Here is an 8,110-nt window from a genome sequence, read left to right as displayed (position 1 = left end):
GGTTTGGGGACTTTCAAAATCGGTTCCCTCTCCTTCCCTCAACTGACATTTCAAATTCCATCAAGTGGCAAGACTGGCCGGAAGCATCACAAGTCACACCAAATATCTCAGAAATGCAGCAGGAGTGACGAGGTCCTGTCACATCCAGGTAGTTCTAAACGCCTGTGTACTGACACACTGCAATCGAAGAGTAGTTTTTTCTTGGTAGAGGATTCCAAAGTGATTGCTAAACACAGCAGTGACTCTATACCGCGACATGAGGCCTGGCAGCTGCTTAGCAAACAGAAAGATGCCCCAGCTGTGCTGTATGATTTCTGTGATTTCAGAACGGCCAGCTCCAGCTACGTAGTTCTCAGCGCATAAAATATTTACACACCACCCAGCCACCTAAGACTGCTGCCCCTGAGGCTTTGATCTGAAACACAAGTCAGTCCACAAACGCTGGAGAGGCATTTCATGAGCATAAATAAGTCAAATTTCCATCTATATGTCACCAATCATGTAAACTGGGAAGCTATCTAGGACCATATGCTACACTGGGTGCTTTTCATTTGGGTTCCTGGTTATGAAATACCATAAACCCCAAGCTCACTGTGGGATCTTCTCACTAATATTCTTTGCGGTCAAAATGAACAACCACCTTCCAGCTAAGGCAGAAATGTATCTGCACTTTTACCCAAGACAGAACAGAGATCAGATTGTTCACCTCTCCATGCCAAGTCACAAGGCTGCCTGAAAAGCAAATGCTTCTCTGAATTCCTAATCTGGTCAAAGGAGGTCAGGCCAGGGCCATTTTCTCGCTCCCGCTCACAGTTCTAGGAGTTCCTGTCCCAACCCGCCCCTCTTCCCCATCCAGAACGGAAACCATTAAAGATGGGACCCCTTTGACATGCCCTGCGGAACCCCACTTGTGAAGGTAAAAGCGCTGTGTGGGAGTGAACAAGAGAAAATATTATGCTTTCAAAATAAATGCCAGGATCTCTAACTTTCCCGGGGGTGCCACCACTTAAATAATGAAGCTAGTGGCAGCTGGAACCACCCGGCAACACCTACATGTGTCCCAGTCCTTGTCTCTCATGTTCTCCAGCTCGTGACACCGGGTCAGCACGCGGATGACCGTCCGGGACCCCACCCATGCCGCGGGGGGCCGCCCGAGGACAGGACCACCCCCAGTTTGCACATGGGGAAATTGAAGCCGAGAGCAAGACTGAGCCGACCGCCTCACACCCGCCTGAAAGTCTGACCCTAAGGACCGCTGACCCCGGGCCCCGGCCGGCCAGCAACATCGACCTAAAGGCTCCAGGGGAGAAAGAGAGCCTTGAGTTTTTTGGGGGCCTCGTCAGGAGGAAGTGGTTGGGCGGTCTTCTGCGCGTCTTGCCCGCCGCCCGCAGCGCGCCGGGTCCCCGCGAGCGCCTTCTTTTAACCGCGGTACCCTCTCTCTCCGTCCCCACTGGCCAAGCGCACCAGGCGGTGGGCCAGGCCTCTCCAAGCCGGGGCTCCCGGGCACCACTCCCCCGGGGACCTCGGTCCCTGCTCCCACACGCCGAGGCGCGACCCATCCGCCCCCTCCGAGGACCGCCCGGCCCGGCCCGGCCCGGCCCGTCCAGACCGCTTACCCCCTCAGCTGCAGCTGCAGCAGCGCCGGTTCCGTACCACGTGCCCAGTCACGCCCCCGGCGCGGGACCGCCTCCCACCGCCCCGCCGCCCCGCCCACCAATCACGCGCCTCTTCCGGAGTGCCGGCATCGCCCCGCCCCTCCACCGTCCCTCCCACCAACCTCCGAGCTCGTAGGGGAGCTGGCGTCGCCCCGCCCCACGCCTCTCCACCCACCAATCACCGGGCTTGTTGGAGAACCGGCTTCGCCCCGCCCCTGCCCGCCTCCCAACTTGGGAGACCTGCGGGGAATTCCTGAGCTGTGACCCTGAGGGCTGCGGCCGTGCGGCCCACTCCCTGCCTGCTCCTTGCTTGGTCCCGCTGGGCTGGGGTCGGGTGCGTGGATGGTGAGGTTCTGAGGCCCCGGGAGCGGCGTACACCCCACGCTCAGGCTCGGGGCGGCGCGCCTGTGCCGGGTCACACGCGGTGCCGTTTGATGCCTCCGGGCCCTGGGTCCGCAGGGCCCCAGCGGCCCTGTTTCTGGGGGAGGGGGTGTATCAGTGTTTAAATCCAGTGATCTCGGGACTGTGGACGCAGGAGGACCCACCCTTTTTCTGTGCTTACCTTTGAAATACCGAGACCCTAGGTGGTGGTGATCGTCTCCGTGAGAGCGGTCCCACAAGAACTTGGCAAAGAATCTACCCTCCCACATTTTGTCTGCTGTTTATAAAGTTTATTTATTCTGGGAGAGAGAGCAAGCAGGGCAGAGGGAGAGGGAGAGAGAATCCCAAGCAGAGCCCAACCCGGGGCCTCGGCCCACTAACTACTTAGATCAAGACCTCAGCAGAAAGCAAGAGTTGGCTGCTGAACCCACTGAGCCACCCAGGTGCCCTTGTTTTTAATAGCAAGTGTAGTAGTTGCAAAAGATGTAAATACTTAAAAAAAAAAAAAAATGACCTCCCCCTTAAATTTTCCATCTATATCCCCTCAGAGTTGTCAAATTGTAACTTCTTGTCGATTAAAGTTCGAAAAATGAGGGAAAATTAAATACTGAGAAGTCCTGATTCCACTTCCTCCCCCAGTCCAGTCATACTGTACAAACAGCTTTTATCTTAAGAGGAAATTTTTGACATATTCGGTAGTCTATTATTTATTTTTAACTATTTCTTTTTTCTTGAATCTTTGTGTTTTTTAAAAACATTTTTAATTGAAGTAGAGTCTTGACATATAACGGATTTGTTTCAGGTGTACCAGTGATTCAACAGTTATATCATTACGAAATGCTCAGTGTGTAATTACCATCTGTCATCATACAAAGTTATTACAGTATTATTGACTTAGCTCTAGGTTACATCTCTATGACTCATTTTGTTTATAGGTCTGTGCCTCTTGATCCCCTTTACCTAATTTGTGCTCCCACAACCGCTACTCTGGTGTCTATATTTATTAGTCTGTTACTCTTTTGCTGTTGTTGTTGGCTCATTTGTCCACGTATAGGTGAAATTATAAGGTTTTTGTCTTTGCATAATACTCTATAGATCCATCCAGTTTGTTGTGAATGTCAAGATTTTATTTATTTTTTTTTTTTTTTATGGCTGGGGAATATCCCATTGTGTATATATCTCACATTTTTTTCCATTCATCTATCAATGGACCCTTAAATTGTCTCCATATCTTGGCTATTGTAGATAATGCTCCGATAAACAAAGGGGTGCATATATATCTTCGAGTTAGTGTTTTTGTTTTCTTTGGGTAAATACCCAGAAGTGCAATTACTGGATTGTATGGCATGTCTATTTTTCATTTTTTGAGGAACCTCCATACTGTTTTCCAATTTGTACCAATTTACCAATGTCACCAATTTTTTAACCAATTTTTTTTTTTTTTTTTTTTTTACCAATGTTACACCACTTTATATTCCCACCGATAGTGCATGCTGGGTTCCTTGTCCTCTGAATCCTTACCAACACTTATTATTTCTTATATTTTTTATATTAACCATCAAACTAACATTTTTACATTTGATAGTCTTTCATTGATGATCCTATTACACTTCTCTGCAAGAGAATATGTATAGACATTTAAATTAATATTTACTTTTCTATAGCTAGAAATCTCTAAGTGTTAAAGTTTTTTTCTGGATTAAATTCTCATTACAATCATTATTCATATATGACTAATCGAAACCATGGAAATGTATTACAGTTCACCCTTGAACAATACAGGTGTTAGGGGTACTGATGCCCCCTGCAGTCAAAAACCCATTTAAAAGTTTTGACTCCCCAAATACTTAATTACTAATAGCCTACTGTTGACCGGATGCCTTACTAATAACATAAACAGTTGGTTAACATTTTGTATGTTATTTGTATTATATACTCTATATTCTGTAAAGTATATATATTCTATAAAGTAATCAAGAAGAAAGAAAATGTAAGCAAATTATAAGGAAGAGAAAAAAATATACTTACAGAACTGTACTGTATTTATGTGAAAAAGTCCACATATGAGTGGCCCCATGTAGTTCAAACCCATGTTTTTCAAGGGTCAGCTGTATACATTTGACAAAGAATTTTTAGATATTAAAAGTAATTTATTAGAAATGTATCATTTAAGCATATCTATTTGGCTTTTAAAAAATTAGTTCAGGTGTCTATAAGTGAGATTATTGCTTGAATGAGACAGGGTTCAGTGAAAAATACAACAAAAAGGGGACTTAGAGTAGAATACATAAACACTAACATTAAGTTCATAAAGTTTTTATAGGTATGTGGTCATGATAAATAAAAGAAAAAAGAAGCTATTGGTAAATGAGAGCCAGGAAGAGGTTTGAGTCCAAGTAAAAAGTGAACATTATTTATGTACCTACTAATCATTTGGCAAAGTTCATTGATGAAAATGTTTCTCTTACAAATCTGAATAAAATTCAGGAAAATACAGAATTTACTCTTGATATGGAATTCTTTTACTTGGAAATATAATGTTAATTGTCAGAAGGTGGACCTTCTATTTTCTTCCCCTTGAAATAATACAAATTATGTAGCCAACAGGCATCCTTGATGAAGGAGGCATTCTCCAATAATAATATATGGTGGTATTCCAAATTGCCCCTTTGTTTGGGACATTTGAGGCTTTTTGAGTTAAATGTACAGCACTTAGGGACACCTGCGTGGCCCAGTCGGTTAAGCATCGACTTCAGCTCAGGTCATGATCTCACAGCTTGTGAGTCCAAGCCCTGTGTCGGGCTCTGTGCTGGCAGCTCCGAGCCTGGAGCCTGCTTCTAATTTTGTGTCTTCCTCTCTCTCTGCCCCTCCCCTGCTCAGGGTCTTTCTCTCTCTTTCTTTCTCTCAAATATAAATAAACATTAACAAAATTTAAAAAATTAAACGTACAGCACTTAGAATGATGCCTGGCACTGAATGTCTTGGGGTGTTCGGGCTGCTACAACTACCATAGACTAGGTGGCTTATAAATGACAGAGATTTATTTCTCACAGCTGGGGAGGCTGGAAGTCCAAGACCACGGTGCTGTCAGATTTGGGGACTGGTTGAGAGCCTGCTTCCTGGTTCTGTACAGAGAGCTGTCTTCTCGCCATGTCCTCACACGGTAGCAGGGGTAAGGCAGCCTCGTGGGCTTCTTTTACGATGGCACAAATCCCGTTCATGACCTAATCACCCTGGTTATAGGTCTCAATATAGGAGCTCTGGGAGGACACATTCAGTCTACAGCACTGTCTTAAAAGGGGCGCGGAAAGACGGGAAGCAGGACAGCAGGCAGCTCACTGCCGGAAAGTCCCGTCCTATCCGCCCTAAGAGAGAGGACATGTAGAATTTGAGCAGCTGGGGATTGGTGCCCTCAAAACTCTGAGGCCTCCTTGAAAAGTCCTCCTGTGACCCCAGGTGTCTCAGTCTGGGGACCACTACCTGGCTCGCTGTTAAGTAAATGAGCTGGTATTTGAACCCAGGGTGTGCACAGCTCGGAATGCCCAGCAGGTGGCCCTGCAATCCATTTGTTTTCCGGTGAAGGATGCTTTGCAGATTGCTTTGTAGCAGGGAATCTGATTTTAGCTCAAGGATCTAAGCAAATAAATTTTCTCTTCTTCTCTGCTGGATTTTTGGGGGAACAGGGACACCGTGAAACAAAAACAAGGAAAGAGGTATGTGGACGGTTGACCAGAGGTGGGGTACTTCCGAAAGATAAATGATGTGCCTTATCTGAGAATTTAGGGAATACGAGATTTGGAAAGTTACTATTGATTACAGACCCACTCATAAAAGCTTTAGATGCTACTTTCAACTACTACAGGCTCCAGTTCCCGGCACGAGTCACGGCCTATTCTCCAGAATAGTTCTCCTCACTCGATTCTGTGGAACCAAGCTTAACTAAACACACAGCCGTGGGAGCACCCGTCACCCCGGAAAACGGAGATTTTCCTGGGCACAGAGGCCACTTGGGAGAAGGTAACTACATTAAGAGAGAACCTGCCATGCAGGACGGCATAAGGAAGAAAGTAGAATCCTAGGGGACCAGCAGTGAGCAGCTACAAATGACCCACACGGCTTCCCACTGCCTTAGCCCTAAGCAGCTGGTAAAGTCTAACCTCCCCCAGAACTGGCCTCCGAGAGTCTCTCTCCCGCCCTGCTTTCATTCCCCTGGCCTCAGCCAGTCTGTCTTTCCAGCCCTAAATGCTTGTATTCCCTGCAAGACACGTTCAGGATTAGTATGTCTGTCATGTACCACACCCCATTGTTTGTGACAAGAACCAGGGAGCCGGGGAGACGGAAAGGCTGAGAGCGAAGTGTTCGGTTTCTCTCATAATTCGGCTTCTGTCTCGCTGTCTCTGATCCCAGGGGGGCATACAGTTAGTAGGGACTGGGACTCTAAGTAACCCCTGCCTGGGGTTAACAGTTCTGTAGTTCTGGCTTTTTGTCTTTTGCTGTTGTGTCTGGGCAACATGGACAGTGCATTCTCTGTTTTACTGCAGGCATTCTTAGCCTTATTTATTTATTTATGTATTTATTTTACTAAAGAGGTGGTTAGGCAGCCATGTGTCTGCAAAGGGAACCTTGTCAGCTTAATGCTAGATTTTCTTTTTTAATACTTGGTGTTTCAGAGGTACATTTTGTTAACGTGTTAGAGTAGCACATAGACCTTTGCAATAGAACTCTTTTAGAAAGAACGTGGCTTAGAAAGAATGTGGGTGGCTTAGTCGGTTGAGCGGCCGACTTTGGCTCAGGTCATGATCTCGTGGCCCGTGAGTTCGAGCCCCGCGTCAGGCTCTGGGCTGATGGCTCAGAGCCTGGAGCCTGTTTCAGATTCTGTGTCTCCCTCTCTCTGACCCTTCCCCGTTCATGCTCTGTCTCTCTCTGTCTCAAAAATAAATAAACGTTAAAAAAAATTAAAAAAAAAAAAGAAAGAATGTTTTGAGAGTCATGGTTGTGTCATACCAACACGAAGCCGTAACTAAGCGCATTGGACTTGAGCTTCAGGTACTGACAAGTCCAGTACCTGGCACACAGTAGGCGCTCACTAAGAACTTGATGAGTGAAGAGACGAATGGATGGATAGAGCTATTCTTGCTTTCTTCTATTCTTTCCTCCCCTGCCTCGGGTTGCTGTCCAACAGGTGTAGTTTTCAGCTGTAGTGATTTGGAAGAAAAGTGAAAATGCTCTCCCTCCCCCTAGTCCTGCATCATCAAGCAAAATTGTGTGTTTACTGGAAAGGCTGGAGCCTCAATCTCACAGTTGCTTACTCAACATCTGAGGCTGGACCTCTGAATAAATGCATAAAATTCTACATTTGCAAGTTACAAATGTTGGCAGGCAATCTAAGGCCATGGCAATTCCATCCAAGCCAAAACAAAAACAAAAACAAAAACAAGCTCCTCCCGTCCCCGCAAAATTTCAAACGAACAAAATTTTTGCCCTACACATGGTCCTTGGACAGAATGAGGGTTGGGGGAAGCCCCCTTATCAATTCCTTAACAGGTTTTAAGATGCTTTGGCCAGTTACCAACTGGGTGTGTGACAGCATTCACATAGCTCCAAATGGTTTTGTGTTTCCAGGTATCTTTGGATCAGATCTTTAGATTTAGTCGGAAACTGAATCGTGGTACCTTCCCTTTGGGTTACTTACATTAATTAAATATGGGGAAAATGCAGAAACTCTCATTAGAAAGGACTATTCCCCGAACTTGTGATGTTTAATCATCCACAGAGTAGGCTTCCATATGATCCTCAGAGCAAACACTGAACAGAAGTTCTTTGCCCTCTGTGTCCTGCTACCTTTCTGTTTCTTTTTTTCAACATGTATCATGTGCTATGAGAGTAGAGTGGGGATAGCAAAGAAGACAAGTATCTTCCGTCTACGGTTGTGATGGACCACCTTGTTTCTTACCAAAACGCTCAAAGACAACGGATGCCATGCATTTCTTGCCTGTTTTTGAAACAACAGCTATGACTCAGTTACAAAAAAAGGTAACTTTGACAGAATTTCCACTTTCTTTTTTATTGTGGTA

Source organism: Puma concolor, chromosome D3 (assembly GCF_028749965.1).
Source record: "Puma concolor isolate L17-30 chromosome D3, mPumCon1.1.hap2, whole genome shotgun sequence".
Taxonomy (NCBI): Eukaryota; Metazoa; Chordata; class Mammalia; order Carnivora; family Felidae; genus Puma; species Puma concolor.
This window is presented reverse-complemented; position numbering follows the sequence as displayed.